Source organism: Rhineura floridana, chromosome 13, assembly GCF_030035675.1.
Source record: "Rhineura floridana isolate rRhiFlo1 chromosome 13, rRhiFlo1.hap2, whole genome shotgun sequence".
Lineage (NCBI taxonomy): Eukaryota > Metazoa > Chordata > Lepidosauria > Squamata > Rhineuridae > Rhineura > Rhineura floridana.
This window is the reverse complement of record NC_084492.1, coordinates 40864615-40879455: the sequence shown is the minus strand read 5'-3', so window position 1 is coordinate 40879455 and position 14841 is coordinate 40864615. Positions and strand designations below refer to the sequence as shown.

The following is a 14841-nucleotide window of genomic DNA, read 5'->3' as shown; positions in this document are numbered from 1 at the left end:
CACAGCAAAGTTCACCTTATCCGCACAACACAGCCTTTGTTGGTATGTGGAAGAACGTGTGCCACGGGAAAGGGTGGTTTCACAACTGCTGTAGTCTCACCAAGGGGCACACACAAGAGGCGCAAGCTCAGACCCCCTCCTCCAAGATGTCAGGAATGAAGACAGCAGGCATGGTAAATTGAGAGAGGGCACAATGGTAGTTTTGCAGGAACTGTACCTGAGGGAATGGGTCTGATGTCAAGTGTCAGCCAGTAAATTGCTATTGGCTTCTCAATAAGCAGGAGCAGCGAGCTAAGTGTTTCCCTGCGTTGTGAAGGCTTGCTCAGACTCAGTACGGTGGTATTGACAGCACAATCACCAAGTAATCCAGGCCTCACTAACGGCTCCGCACTTCCATCCTGGAAATACACTTTCAGGTTTGGATATCAGCCCATTAGCTGGGACTGAGATCACTGGCATCATTCCGCCTCCCCCTAGAATTGGCACTGCCCTCTGACAACGGCCTTGGGGCGAGGAGGGAGCAGAGCCGCAGAGACCAGCTCAGCTGTTCCACCATTCCTGTGAGTTAACCCCTCCTGTGCCAGAGACCAGTCTTGTCCTACAATCCGGTGTCTCCAGGAGTCTCTCCAGCTGATATCCCTGAGAATGTAGGTGCTTCCAATCTGAATGGCTCAGGCAGCTCCACAGAACGTTGGCACTGTGGCCTACTGAGTCTCTTCCACTGTGGAATGATGGGAAAGCCTCAATAGGGACGTGGCGGCTGTTTGCTCCAACAGGAAACCACCTCACCTGCCCACATGACAGCATTTGGAACAAACCCTTAGCTAAGCCCCACAGGCACCAGTGTACAAAGGGAGCCTGCAGGTACGCAGAACACACACCCCTTCTGCCCATGACAGAACGACAAGAGAGGCAAGCGTGAGGACTGCTGTGGCAAGGGAGGACAGCGACAAGGCCCAGCAGAATCATACAGGCCTGTTCTGGTGGGGAGCAGGTCCCTAAGCAAGGAAAAAGCTGACGCTGTTTCAGGCTGTCATCTGATAAACGGCTCTGTGGAAAGCAGGCTCTCACTTTGAGATATGGTGTCACTAACCTTTATTGATCCACAATCAGAGAATTTGGCTTATCTCTCGAGGGTGATCAGCTGCCCTCCTGGACTCAACTAGTGTTTAATACACTGTTGGGCATCTTCTTCAGCAAGAGTTTGAGGTACAGCCACAAGGGGGAATATTCCACAGGTCGTGTCAGCGCAAGGAGAGGGAGATTGCTGGCTTGTGCACTCACTTCTCCCCCTCTGCTAGCAAAGCCACTATGCAGTCTTGTCCTAGGCCACAGCAATGCATTCTGGCTGAACTCAATCCAAAGTCAAGGTTTATTTCAAAGTCAGCAAGAGTCAGCCAGAAACGGTCTGGACTGCTGCTGCTGCTGCTGCTCCAAATCCCTCCCCTCCATCCATTTTTAACATTACAAGCCGAGGCAAAGATGTATGAAGAATGCTGAAAGCCACGGGAAAATGAAGCAACTCATGAGGCTGCAGAAAAGACAAGAGGAATTTCAAAGGAAGTGAGTACAGCTGCCGCCATGGCAAGTAACAAAAGCAGAGCAAGTCTCCGTCCAGCCAGTGAGCCAAGAAGCTCCAATACAGCAACAGACTCAGACTACAAGGCAGGAGTCAGGGCTTGGGGATCCCGGGGGGGGGGGAGATCCTAATTTTGAAAAGCACTACTTCCACTCTAGGAAGGCCCCTGAGAACAGAAGAGCTTAAAGCCCCCTTTCACCCAAATAATTTTGTTTGCTGGGACTCTCCAGACAGGCAAATGCTGCAAGCCTATTTAAGAGACAGGCAAGAACTGCGAGTGCTCAGTGCTACCTAGAGCCTTCCAGCTTCTTCCCTGGATCATGGATCATGGGCTCTGGCGAGGGCCGGGAGCATAAAAAAAGCCTGACTGGATCAGGCCAAAGGGTCCCCATCTAGCTCAGTATCCTGTTCTCACAGTGGCCAACCAGTGCCCCAAAGGGAAGGCTGCAACCAGGATCTAAGCACAACTTTATCAAATTCCTGCAAAAGGATCCTGCTTGCTGTCAAAACAACAACCACCAAGTTCGTCTAGTTCTGTCCCTAAAGTAAAACGAGCAGCAGGGAGCGCACACGAGAGGGAACGAGAACCCAGCTGTAATGCCAACTCCTCAGAAAACTAGGCATCCACAGGCTGGCTACAGTGAAATGTTGCACTAACAGCATCGCTCGTCTGCAACAGACACCTCAGTCCAAGGTGGGCGCCTCCAGGCCCACACCCAACTGACATGGACAGAATCTCGAAATGCTCACCCATGCTACACACACGCGACACAGATGACTTGAGCACTGGATGGTGAGAAAGACAGCATATGTCAACCCCAGAGTTTTGAGCAATGTCCACAGGGCCATTCTGGGGTTCAGATCGCCTTTGTCTCTCATAACTAATTCAGTTTTCTGGAGCACTTTACTCTTGATCAACCGTATCAAGCCAAAGAGAGACAGCACAGGAAGACCCTTTTTTGCTGTTTCTCAATCACAGTTACACCCAGCACAGCAAAGCTGTCCAGGCACTGTCCTTGCAGGTGCTATCTCACCCAAGGCACGCTGGCCAAAGACCCCTCTAGCTGAGGAAGCACTTTGGACATCTGCAGTTGAGAACATGAGTGAGAATTCTGGCAGTTTCACCACTCTGGCCTCTTCTGCAGAATCCGATTAGAGTCCACCGAAGGGGAGGGTCCCTTATTCTAACCCCAACAAAGCACTTATTATATGCTATTCATGCAAAGTTCACATCCCACTTTCCCCCACCAAATGCCCAAGAGCAGCTCCCAAAAAGCACAGAAACAGGCAGCCAGGGTATACCGCAGGCCACCCTCTCTTTAGGCCAGCACCCAGCTGAAGCTCACTCTGCCGAGTTCTGGAACTTAAGTGCACAAGGGGGGAGAGAGATATACGGGGGGGGGTCATCATTTGGTCCTATCTGCTGCTAACCTGATCTGGCTCCAATGGGCAGCCCTCAGCTTCCTTCCCCTGCTTGTAGCCAAATTCAACAGGAAAAGCAGGAGCCAAACTCTGCCTGGGAAAATGCACCTTCCCTCCAGAGGACACTCTCTGCACAACCAGGGCAGGAGCTGTTCTCCAAGGACTGCACCAGTGGCCTTCCCTATTCAGTAGTTCAATATGTGAAAGTGCTGTTGGAGGTATGGACTGTCTTCAAGTCAATCCCGACTTATGGTGACCCTATGAAGAGGGTTTTCATGGTAAGCGGTCTTCAGAGGGGGTTGACCATTGCCTTCCTCTGAGGCTGAGAGGCAGCGACTGGCCCAAGGTCACCCAGTGTGCTTCATGGCTGTGTGGGGATTTGAACCCTGGTCTCCCAGGTCGTAGTCCAACACCTTAACCACTACGCCACACTGGCTCTCTGTATAAACACATGAAAGTCTGTGCAGGACAAGGGGAGGAATTATCCCCCCCCCCATTAATTTTTGCTCTGGGGTATTAGAAAGAACACGGCATTTATCTGGAGGTTTTTTCCCAAAGCCGACTGTGGGCTTTCAAATGTAAAAGGAGACTTGAAAGGAGCTTATCTGACGAACAATCTGCTCAAACCACCGTCACTCTGAACCCGGACCCCCAGAGGGAGCTCAACAATCCCACTGATCTTCCTTGCCCGGCTTCAAACAGGGGGAGGATGCTCAAACTGCAAAAAGGGAGCAGCCCCCCCCCACTCCTAACAGGGCCTTCTCCAAGGTGTGCCTCTCCAAATCACAACACTCTGCTAGGTGTCACACACGCTGCTGCACAGCAGAAGAATGGGGACTGGCTCTATTTCAGACCTCCAAAGAACTCTGTTGCCAAACGCTTTCTGGAACAGGAACTTTTTGCAAGGAAGGCAAATGGCAGTGCTTTCCCCATTACACTACATACGCCCGGAAGAGTAAGTCTGAAGCAAACAGGAGGAAAAAGTGACTACCCAGAGCAGGGACTGGTGCTGCTCGTTGAGCATCAATGGCATGTGAACATCTGTGGCTACAGAACCCTCCTGAGGAGCCACAGCAGTGCTAACTGTTGCCCAGAACTGCAGCGGCATTTAGTCCCGCAAAGACTCCTGCTAGGAATTATCGAGGATCCACCACACTCAGCGCTCCCATTACTGGCAAGAATGAAACGGTTACGGACATAGAAGGCCTTTTGCCACGCCATTCCCCGACCTTTGGGGGGTCTCCTTAAGCCACAAGAGCTGGGTGGGGCACAACAGGGTAGGAGAGCCACGGTGCTTGCTACTGGGGCAAGCACCTCACCCTGCCTTGCATCCTGGCAGGACCCAATCGCTGCAGCCTTCTGCCCCATCTCTCTCAGGTAGCTGGAAGGTTGTAATTGGCAAGGCAGGAGATTAGAAATATCGGCAGCCTCTAAGTAAGACTTTAATTTACTGGCAGATCAATAGCACTAGGGTTATATCGGCAAAGTGTCTACAACTCTATTGACTCCCGCAATTCCTCTTATCAATTCATCAGAAATCTGGAAGCCAGAAGATATTGTTTGGAGAAAAAAGCAGGCAGGAACCCACGCTTTGCCTCAGCTGCCCAACTAGAGCTCCAGACGAAGCCTTTCACAGCAGGTGTATTTGTTGCCAAGATGACAAACCAGCAGCGATATGATTAAGAGCTCATCCACTTCCACTCATGCCCCTTCCGTGCTGGTGGTGCTCCATAAGCCCCGGCCCTTTTGCCCCACTCAGCAACCACCTCCTTCAACCGGCACAGTGTCTTGTGGCCAAACAACTGCTTTGTATGCAAAAGGGCCCTGGTTCATTCCCTAGCTTAGAAATAGATGACCATTGAGATGGAAGACCTCCCTCCACCAGCCAGAGCAGACAGCACTGGGCAGAAATGGTCTGGCCTCGCTCAGGCAGCGCCCCCTCCATGTCCCCCAGTCATGCTGCTTGCTCTAAAGCAGCTAAAGGAAAAGCAGGGTGGATCCTGCCTTGGGGCCAGACTAGATGCACTCTAGGTCACCTCCATTCTCGCCACCCTTTGACCGCCCAGAATCATACTCCCAGCCTCCAGTTCATGCATGGAAAGAGTTGCAGCTCTGTCACCACTATGACATCCAAGAAAGTACTGCGCTCCATCTACTGCTTAAGGAGGACTCAAGAACTATGAAGGTCAAGACTGCAAGAGAAAAAACTATAAATTCCCTCTTGCTTGATGCCCAAAAACCAAACATTCCTTAGTAAAAGGCATACCGCTAATCAAATTGCACTCAATATTGCCATTACTAACCTTAATAAATTAAGGAAGAGAACAGCCTAGTATCAGACCTTAAGCCCCCCAAACCTCATAAATTCATTCTGGGCCAGCCCACACCTCCTCCCACTACTATGACAGGAGTCCCTTTTGCCCCAGAGGTGTACTGGCCCTCACCAACCGAGCCCCACTCCATAGACAAAGAGGGCTCTGAAGCCGTGTCCTCTGAAGGGCTCCATAGCAGCTTGATTGGAACAAGCGTGGCCTGACAGCATCTGGCTGAAGGGGCGTGGCCTGACAGCTGCTGAGTGCAACTAGCTGCAGCTGTGTCAGCTGGCCCAGAGGAGATACAAGCACGCCGGCTCTCAGAAGGAGTGAACAGGGAGAGCGAATAGGCTGGCAGAGGAGTTCGGCGGGGGAGGTCCCTAAAAGTGTTTCTCTTGCACAGTGCACCCAGTACCAGTGGGACTCTATTTACCCTGAAGGAGGTCAGGACAAAGCACAGGCCATTCCAATGGAGGGAGGGAGGGAGGGAGGGAGGGAGGGAGGAAGGAAGGAAGGAAGGAAGGGCAGTAGAGACTATGGACAGGAAGCACATTCCAGTGGTGGTGACCTGCAAGGTGTGTGCAATGTTTGTTTTCTTGCCTGAGAACAACATGCAAAAGTGGAAGCTCGTGGCATTGTTGGAAGAAAAAGTGAGGGGCCTGGAACGGCGGGTGGCCACACTGAAGAGTATAAGAGAAGATGAAGAGTTCTTAGATAGAACCCTGGAACAACAGCAGCAAAGAGAAGTACAGGAGGTGGAAGAGCAGCAGTATGTTGAAGCAGAAGAGGAGACTGCTGAGGAAAGCGACAACGAAGTAGAGAAAACTCTGTGGAAAAGGGCGACAGTTAGGAGAAGAAGAGCTGGAAGACACCCTTCACCAGTGGAACTACTGAACTGCTTCCAGGCACTTGAGGATGAGACTGGAGGACAGTCTGCAGAGGAAGAATTACAGGAGAGCCCAGATGTCAGTGAGCGAGAGGCTGAAGCTCAGTGAAGCAGAGGCAATGAAACCACACCCCACGACAAAAAAAAAGAGAGATTGGTTGTAGTGGCGGGAGACTCCCTAATGCATGGGATTGAAACCCAAGTATGCCAAGAAAACAACAATGAAATTTAACAGGGATAAGGGAAACGTTCTACACCTAGGAAAAAGAAACTACATGCACAGTTACAAGTTGGGGGATACTTGGCTCAGCAATATCACATGCGAGAAGGATCTTGGGATTGTTGCTGATCACAAGCTGAATATGAGCCAAACGTGCAAAAAAGGCAAATACTATTTTAGGCTGCATTAACAGAAAATTAGTTTCCAAAATGCATGAAGTATTGGTTCCACTCTATTCAGCACTGGTTGGGCCTCATCTTGAGTATTGCGTCCAGTTCTGGACACCCTTTAAGAAGGATGCAGACTAACTGGAATGAGTTCAGAGGAGGGCAACAAGGATGATCAGGGGACTGGAAACAAAGCCTGATGAAGAGAGACTGAAAGAACTGGGCATGTTTAACCTTGAGAAGAGAAGACTAAAGGAAGATATGATAGCATTCTTCAAGTACTTGAAAGGTACAAAGGAGGCCCAAGATCTCATCTTGATTGTCCCAGAGTGCAGGACACGGAATAACGGGCTCAAGTTGCAGGGAGCCAGATTTCAACAGAACATCAGGAAAAACTTCCTGTTAGAGCGGTTTGACAATGGAACCAATGACCTAGAGAGGTAGTGGGCTCTCCAACACTGGAGACCTTCAAGAGGCAGCCGGACAGGCACCTGTCGGGTATACTTTAATTTGGATTCCTGCATTGAGCAGGGGCTTGGACTCGATGGCCTTATGGGCCCCTTCCAACTCTATGATTCTATGAATCATAGCATTGTAGAGTTGGAAGAGGCCTCTAAGGCCATCAAGTCCAACCCCTTGCTCAATGCAGGAATCCAGATTAAAGCATACCTGACAGGTGCCTGTCCAGCTGCCACACAACACAATCAGCAGCAAGGGGAAACTCCTGGCTGCAAGGAGGCATATCGGAGGTCTTGAGGTCATTCAGCACAACTCTGGTCACCCTACCCAAGAACAGACGTTTGGAGGCTTTGTGGCTTATTTATCCTCTGTTCATGGAGTGTTGGTTTTGGAAATGGATGCATTTACTCAAGCACAACCTCCTTCTATATCCAAGGAGTGATGAACCCTCCCTTATGTTGAAATTGAAGAACCCCTCGAAGCCCAGCTCAGCCCTACTGGTGTCACATAAAAATGGCCAAGTGATGCTCTTAGGTATAAATATTCTACAGTTTGAATGGAGCCTAATGAAAACAAGTTCAAGATCTTGCCGGAAACCATGGAGAATATGTTGAATGCCAAGAAGTGCTTCCAGCTGAACAGCGCCAAGGAAGAGCATGTGAAAGCACAAGTCATCTTTCCTGACTTGAAACACTTCAAGCCCGTCTAGAGGAGAGTAGGGGACTTTTTAGTCCAACGATGGCGGCCGTCCAGACCAGCGCACAGACACAACCAGGCCCTGGTTTGACTTTGGTTCACAAGCTACAACCATTCACTCCACACTTGACATCATATGAAATCAGTTGTTGGGGGAGGCAAAGCAGCAGCAGCAAAGGACCCATCAGGAGCCTTAACATGTGCTCACAACAATCCTTTGGCAAACAGGGCTTGTATTCAGCACCAGAGGCAACCTCTGCTGGGACTGCTTCCAGATCAGAGCTCCCAAGGAGAGCCAATCGTTGCTAAAAGCAGGCTTGAATTCACCACTGCTCAGCTGTGACCTTAAGCCCTGCTGGGATCAGCCACACTCCAGGAGCTTTTCCAATGGGGAACTGTGGAGTGTGGCTGATCCTTGTCAAAAGCAGGCCTTGGAGACGGCGCTGATGGGCTGAACGCAAGGCAGAGCCGATGGCTGCCCTTAAATGCTTGTTTTTAACTTTCAGATTTTATTAACGAAGTCATCACAACACTCTTAAAATGCCTACAACTAGGTTTCATCTTCCCCACTCCCACTGTCAATTTGAGTCAGAGGAACACGAACAGAAGTTTTCCTGCTTGTTCAACTCCTGCTTTTTTGCCCAGGGAAGGAATTTCTTCAAAATATTCCCAGATAGGGTCTCTCTTAGGCCCAGAAGCCCTGACAGTTCTTCTGTGGCAAAAGTGCGGGGGACTTTAGGAACTGGAAGTGCGTCTGTCCTATAATGTCTTCCCTTTTTTTCTTCCCAGGCCTCTCCACAGGTCCTGTCTACTCTGCCTCCAGCTGCTTTTCCATACAGTCTCTGCCCTAGAATCCTTTGCCTTGGGTGGCCCACCTCCACCACCACACCAGCTCAGAACAACAATCCCATTCCCATCTAGCCTGCGCCTTTGCACATGTAACTTGGGTCAGAGAAACAGAAACGGAAAGCCCAGAACTTCCAAGAAGCAAGAGTTTGTAGTTGGGCTGGGCAGGGCCATTTTCAAGGGATGAAAAATGGAAATGCTTTGATTTGGATTCCTGCACTGAGCAGGGGGTTGGACTTGATGGCCTTATAGGCCCCTTCCAACTCTACTATTCTATGATTCTATGAATGCCCATGTTTGATTGGTAGGGACCTCATTGTATGTGAGTGTGACAGCGCCATTAGTTCATTTTTGTGAGACTGTAAGTGTAGGTTTAGCATGTGTGTAATAAGATAGAATTGAATGAAAGAGAAATTTACTATTTTATTAATGATTTTTAAACAATAAAAACTATTTAAATTAAAAAATCTGAGTTTTTTTTAAAAAGCACTGATTTTTATGCACCCTAGTTTCTGCTGTTTTTACAGATGGATTTGACATATTCTGATTACTTCAACTTCATATTTTGTTTTTATTTATTTTTGTACATTGCCACAATGTTATGGACAGTGGCTGGTTATAAATTCTTTCAATAAATGAAATCAAGTACAGTGACGTCACATCCTTCGGGATTCAGCCCCCTACACCACCAAGACTGGCTGGGCATCTGAAGGCACCCACTCCCTCGCTTGGTGTCACCATACAAGCACCAGATCTGCTGCTCGTGTGTTGTCTGCAGGCAGGCACCAAAGGGCACCAGAGGAGCAGCTGCCATCTTGTGAACGTTTGCAGAATGTGTGTGGGGGGGGTCCCTTGATCAGTCCAGCCACGTAGAAGAAATAGACTGGCCTCACAGCTACCAGCTGACAACACAACGCTGTGAAGCTCCAATACACTAGGCCAGAACAGGCCCCTAACCCAGTGACTTCCCCATTGCCAGTGGATCACAGAGTGATGCAAAAGCCTAAGAAGCTAGGCCTGCCCCACCCCCTTCCTCCTCACCATGGAGACAAGAGTCCTGAGCACATGAACCTCCCTCCACCTCTTCAGAGGGGAGGCTGTGATCTTGCACAGGGTTTCCATGGAGCTCAAACAGTTGCACTCACTCATCAGGCTGGGGGAGCGTGGAGAGCTCGGCCTAGTGATTCAGGAAGAGGCCTGGGCACTGGGGAGACCCGGCTTACAGCTGGCTCACCATTTCGGAGAGGAGCCAAAGAGTTACTCCCACAAGGGAATGCGCCCCCCCCCAAGGGCTTCCCCAGGCGCTTTCTGGCAGCGAAGCCAGCACTGCAGAGGCCACAATTCCTGTTTCCCTCCAGCGCATTTTGGAGGGCAATATAGGCTGCCTGGAACCTCAACGAAAGGTTCAATTAATTAAACCCAAGAACCATTTCAACTTGACCCCAGACGTCACAGTCCTTAATAGCCTTCTGCCTTTTAAATGCAGATTTGAACTTTTCACCCAAGGTCGACAGCTGCTGCTCTCCTCCACCCAGCAGGGACCAGGCGCCACTGGGCTTTCCTCCTGTTCAGTCTCCCTCTAAGGGGAGAGCCCCCGCTACCTCCAATGGATCTGCAAAGGGCTCAGAACCAAGCACCTTGCAGCAACATGCCCTGAGGGGGAGGAATTCACAAGCCCTACTATGGAACCTGCAACAGAGGAATACCGTTGCTGGAGAGCAATGAGGGAAAACCCTGCAAAGAGAGAGCTCCTCTCCTCAACACCACTTCCCTTTGCACACACACACCGCCCCACAGCCTTTCTCTCTCCAATCGTGGAGGAGAGCCTCTGGAGCCACACATAGTCCCACCACTGCCAAAGTCTCTCTCGCATATTGATGAGGAGTGAAAGCTCAGCTCAGGTATTCCACCGCTTTTAATGCATGTAGCATTGCGAACAGAGGCCTGCCAATGAACAGGCTGAAAAGGAAACTCCAGCAGACCTGTCAAGATCGCTGGCATGGTACTTAAAAGCCAAAGCACAGGTGCTCTGACTGATCAGAGATCAAGAATTTCAGCAGGTAAGCACTGATTCCAAGAAACTGGAATTCCTGCCATCTAGGAAATGAGGTAGAAAGCAAAAGGTGGCGGCAAAAGACAGGAAGATCTTGGAAAGGCAAGCTCTCCCCCAGAATCCAACAGACCTCCTCTTGCCCTATGCCACTACAGCTGGGGAGGGGATGGCAGCAAACAATCAACGTCCTTCACATGCTAGGCAGGAAGATGCGCTCTTGTAGACTTCGGGACACTCCTACATGGCTCACACGCAGTGCCAGCTTCCTTTTACTGAAGAAGTCTCTAGTCCTCACACAATCGCATAGATGTGGCTGGAAAAGAAACTGAAACAAAAGGAAGCCAAGCAGCAGCTCATGGTGCGTCTCTCTGTTCAAGATTTCTAAGTAGATGTCAAAACTTCCCAAGAGTTGTGCTGTTTGTAAAGTTCAGAGAAAGAAGAGAGAAATCTAGCAGACACCAACCATTTACTACTAAGGGAATCAACGCCACACATATCCCAGCCCCACGTGGCTCAGCCAGCCCCACTGCCCCTGGTCTTGGGACTTCTTTGCAAAGGCCCTCCCTAGCAGCTGAAGACCCCTTAGGCAGAAGAGACCTCGCCAGAGCTCACCTCCTCCCTTCCACGGGGGCCACTGCCCTCCACAGCAAAGGCCTGGGCCTCGCAGACGCGGCATCAGAGGCCCAGCCACTACAGCCATTTGCATTCCTGCTGTAGCAGGATTAACACAGGAATGCGCTTCTTCACAGAGAGAGAGAGGGAGAGGGGGGTCTAGCCTGCACAAAGCCCAGCGCTCTTTGCAAGAGCCCGTGAGGAAGAAAGGGGTGAAAAGCCAGCGCCTGGGCTTCAGATGGAGGCAGAGAGCATCTTCCTCAGGCACTTTGATTGCTACTGTCAGTCAGGAAAGACCCACATCGCACGCACACACACGCTTTGGCTTAACCAAAACCAAGTTGCTTCGGAATGCAGCAGGACAGGTCTGCCCTTCCAGACCTCTTTTGTCTTTGAGGGCAGGAGGCAGAGAAGGCGAGAGCCCTGCAAGATTCTGCCCCTTCTGCAAGCACAGCAAGGGAGACTGGAGAAATGCCTCCAGTGGGCGCCAGCCACACCATACTCGGCTGGATCAGACACTGGCAGCCCTCTAGCCACAAGCACGGAAACTCTGGCCACGGGCAGCGAGGAAGTCAAGGCGGAGTGCCCCACCCACCCTTACACAAGCTGCCTGCCTGTGCCTCCATGGAAGGCAGGCCCAGGCCCAAGACACAGGAGCTGCTGCTGCTGCCGCTGAGGCAGGACACACCAGCAGTCTGGCAGAGAGGCCCCAAAGGCCAGCCAAGAGCCCAGCTATGGGACAAACACCCAATTCCCTCACACTGTCAACACAACCTTCTCCAAACAGGCAACGTGTGCTGTGCAGCTCCCTCCCTCCCTCCTACATGGGGGGGGGATAGTGTCAGCACAGATTAGAAACTGCAGCCAGCTCAGTCTCTGCGGCTCCTTGCCTGCAGCCATGCGCCACAGCCCTACTTTTCAAGAGCAAAAACAAAGGCTTAAAAAATGTTCTAACTGACTCAGTAACTGTAAAAAACATTTTGTTGCAGGCCAGAGTGGCAGGAAGCCTCAGCCCTCTCTAGGTAGAAACTGCAAGAGCCAGGACACTGTGGACTACCCAAGGCCGGGTTGACACTGGGCCCCCACAGCCTTGCCTGGATGCCTGGAGACGTCCTCCAGAAACATGCGACGAGAGCAAATGGACATCCACCCCCACGTCAAAAACAGAAACAAGAAACAAGGAAAAGTTCCCCCTCCTGACTAGACCTTGACTGAACCTACGACCTAAGAGCCAATTCCTCCTCAACATCAGCCACCGGAAAATGCAGGTATATTCTCATAAACATATGATTTTAAAGTTTTTTTTTGTAACAGTTACTTTTGCAAAGCATAGCCACCTCTGCGAAATGCCCTGTGGAAAGTACTAGGAAAAGTATGTCCTCAGCCCAGGGTGGTTCACACTTTTAGAGAGACAGGCATGCTCAAGGTGAACACAAAACTGCCGTATACTGAAAGAACAGCCAGCCAGCCCAGCGTTGCCCACTGAGGCTGGCAACCATTGTCCAGGATAAGATCCTTTTAATAGGAGATGCCAAAGGCTGACTCTGGGGCCTGCTGCAGGCCCTCCCAAAACCCTGAAGCATGCTCAAGCAACCAAAAGTGCAACTGGTTCCAGAATCCCAGCTGCTCCTGTCCAAAGACAAGCTGAGGGCAAGGAATCCCACAAATGGGAGAGGAAAGGTGGAAGGGAAAGTGCAGTTAATCTCAGGGTGCTACGCACCTTCTCAGGGTCCCACTGTTGGGCAAGGCTGGGGTGGTGGTGACCTGAATAAGGCCTTCTCAACCAGGGTGCCCTTCTTGTGGAATTCCTTGCCTCTGGAGGTGCAGTATGTTAGGCATCATCAGGATTTCAGCTTCATGGTTCACTGAAGACTTTCTGGTCCTCCAGATGTTGTTGCTTAATTGGGTTTAGGAATCTTGAAGCTGTCCAACAGTTCCCTGGAATGTACTGTCATGGGGCTGTTCTGAAGATGAGGTTTTTTGTGAGTTTAATATGTTATCACAAATTATTTACTCTTGTGTATTTTACACTTTTATTTGTTAATCGCTCTGTGATTTTGTTTGAAGAATGGAATATAAATGGAAATAAATAATCCAAAAGCAAAGATTGGTGGGAGACTACTCCAACATCTTAAATAATACGTACCACTGTTAAGAGGAAGCACATAAAGGCCAAGGCTTTCCTGGGCGGCAAGTACCCACAACTGCCAATTTTCTGTTTTGCTGTGTCCCTTGCTGCAAACACAAGGAGGACCCTGCACCGCACAGAGCCAAGTCTTGAGGAAGAAACCAACTGCTAAGAGCCACACACTGTAGAATTCTTAACAAAAAAAGCCTCCATGGGGCAACTCTATCAAGGCAGAGAGGTGGTTGTCTTTAACCTCCAGCCATGCTTGAAAGCTCAGTGCACATTACAACCCCAATAGCTGCAGGAGGAGGGCAGCACGAGCTTGCCTCACAATGAGGAAATCCAGACAATCACTTTCCCATGCAGAAATGTTAAGGAACTACCAGGAGTTCACTGCCCTCCGCCTCACTGTGGTAGGTACACATCTTTAAGGAGTCCTCAAGGGCCAGAATAAAAAGAAACCAACCCTTTCTCAAAGCTGTAGGAAGCAAAGAGAAAAGTGCCAATTAACTCAGCGGCAAGTTGTTAGTATTTGCATATAAATGCAGTCACAAATCACTACAAACAAGCTAGGACCAGTCAAGGCCATTAGCATATACAAATCTACCCTGGACAGCAGCTCTGGGTGGGTCACTGAAAGGAGGCAGCCTGCCAGCTCCCTCAGGCAGAAGGGAGACCGGCCCACCTCTGGGCAAAGAAAAGTGCCAGGCCACAGCGCAGGACAGGAAACGGATGAAGCAGGCTGGGCACCTCAGAGCCTCAATGCTGCTTCAGCACAAGCACCAGAAGGGGTCTCAGGATGACCACAGCCCTTCCCTTTGGGGCTAGCCTGGACTGGGCAAGAATTCCACATACCCCAGTTCTTCCAGAAGGAGTTCCACAGATTGACCCCACCCTCAGAAGACGGAAAGGTGGCCGTGCATTAAAGGCACAGTCAGGTGGTGGCAGATAAAGCAGCCAGGAATGGGTGGCAAGACATGATCCACCACCAAGAGTATTTCTATTCCAGCTGGAGATCTTTCATTGCATCACTGCTGCTATTTGCACACAAGTTGCTGTTTTTCTGGAAATCGTTACAGAATGTTTTTATCTCTTAATTGTTTCTAGACTGCTTTGTTGTTGTTAAAATGTTGTGTTTATGTGTTTGTTGCCCTGGGCTCCCTTGGGAGGATGGGCAGGATATAAATTAATTAAATAAATAACTTCCCCAAAAGAAGCACCCTTTGGCCACTTATGACACAGACACCGTAATATGCCAATTCAGCGGCTTCTCCACAGGTTGTAAGCAAGCCCCACCCTCCCACCTGCCCTGGGCAACCCAGGCTTCCAGAGTCGGCTAGTTCCCCTCTGCCCATGGCAGCACAACGCAGAGTCCAGAATCCAAACAGAAACCGAGTGCTGCTGACAAAACCAGAGCTACTTCACACTTGATCTTCAAGGGCAGGCCTCCCTGGAGCGCAC

The 14841-nt window shown here is 50.3% G+C and overlaps 1 protein-coding gene across 6 annotated transcripts in view; it reads right to left on the bottom strand.

Moving 5' to 3' along the window:
* The window catches only part of ZFHX3 (zinc finger homeobox 3), a 178677-nt gene that overhangs the window by 144012 nt on the left and 19824 nt on the right, over nt 1–14841 (bottom strand). The window contains exon 1 of one of the 6 annotated variants that reach the window (XM_061594331.1): nt 5446–5466. The exons of 4 other annotated variants lie outside the window; for them this stretch is intronic. The gene's annotated coding sequence lies outside the window, so the exon portion shown is untranslated. Of the gene's footprint in view, nt 1–5304; nt 5360–5445; nt 5467–14841 lie in introns of those variants that run through there. One more of the 6 variants, XM_061594328.1, reaches the window with a different exon arrangement.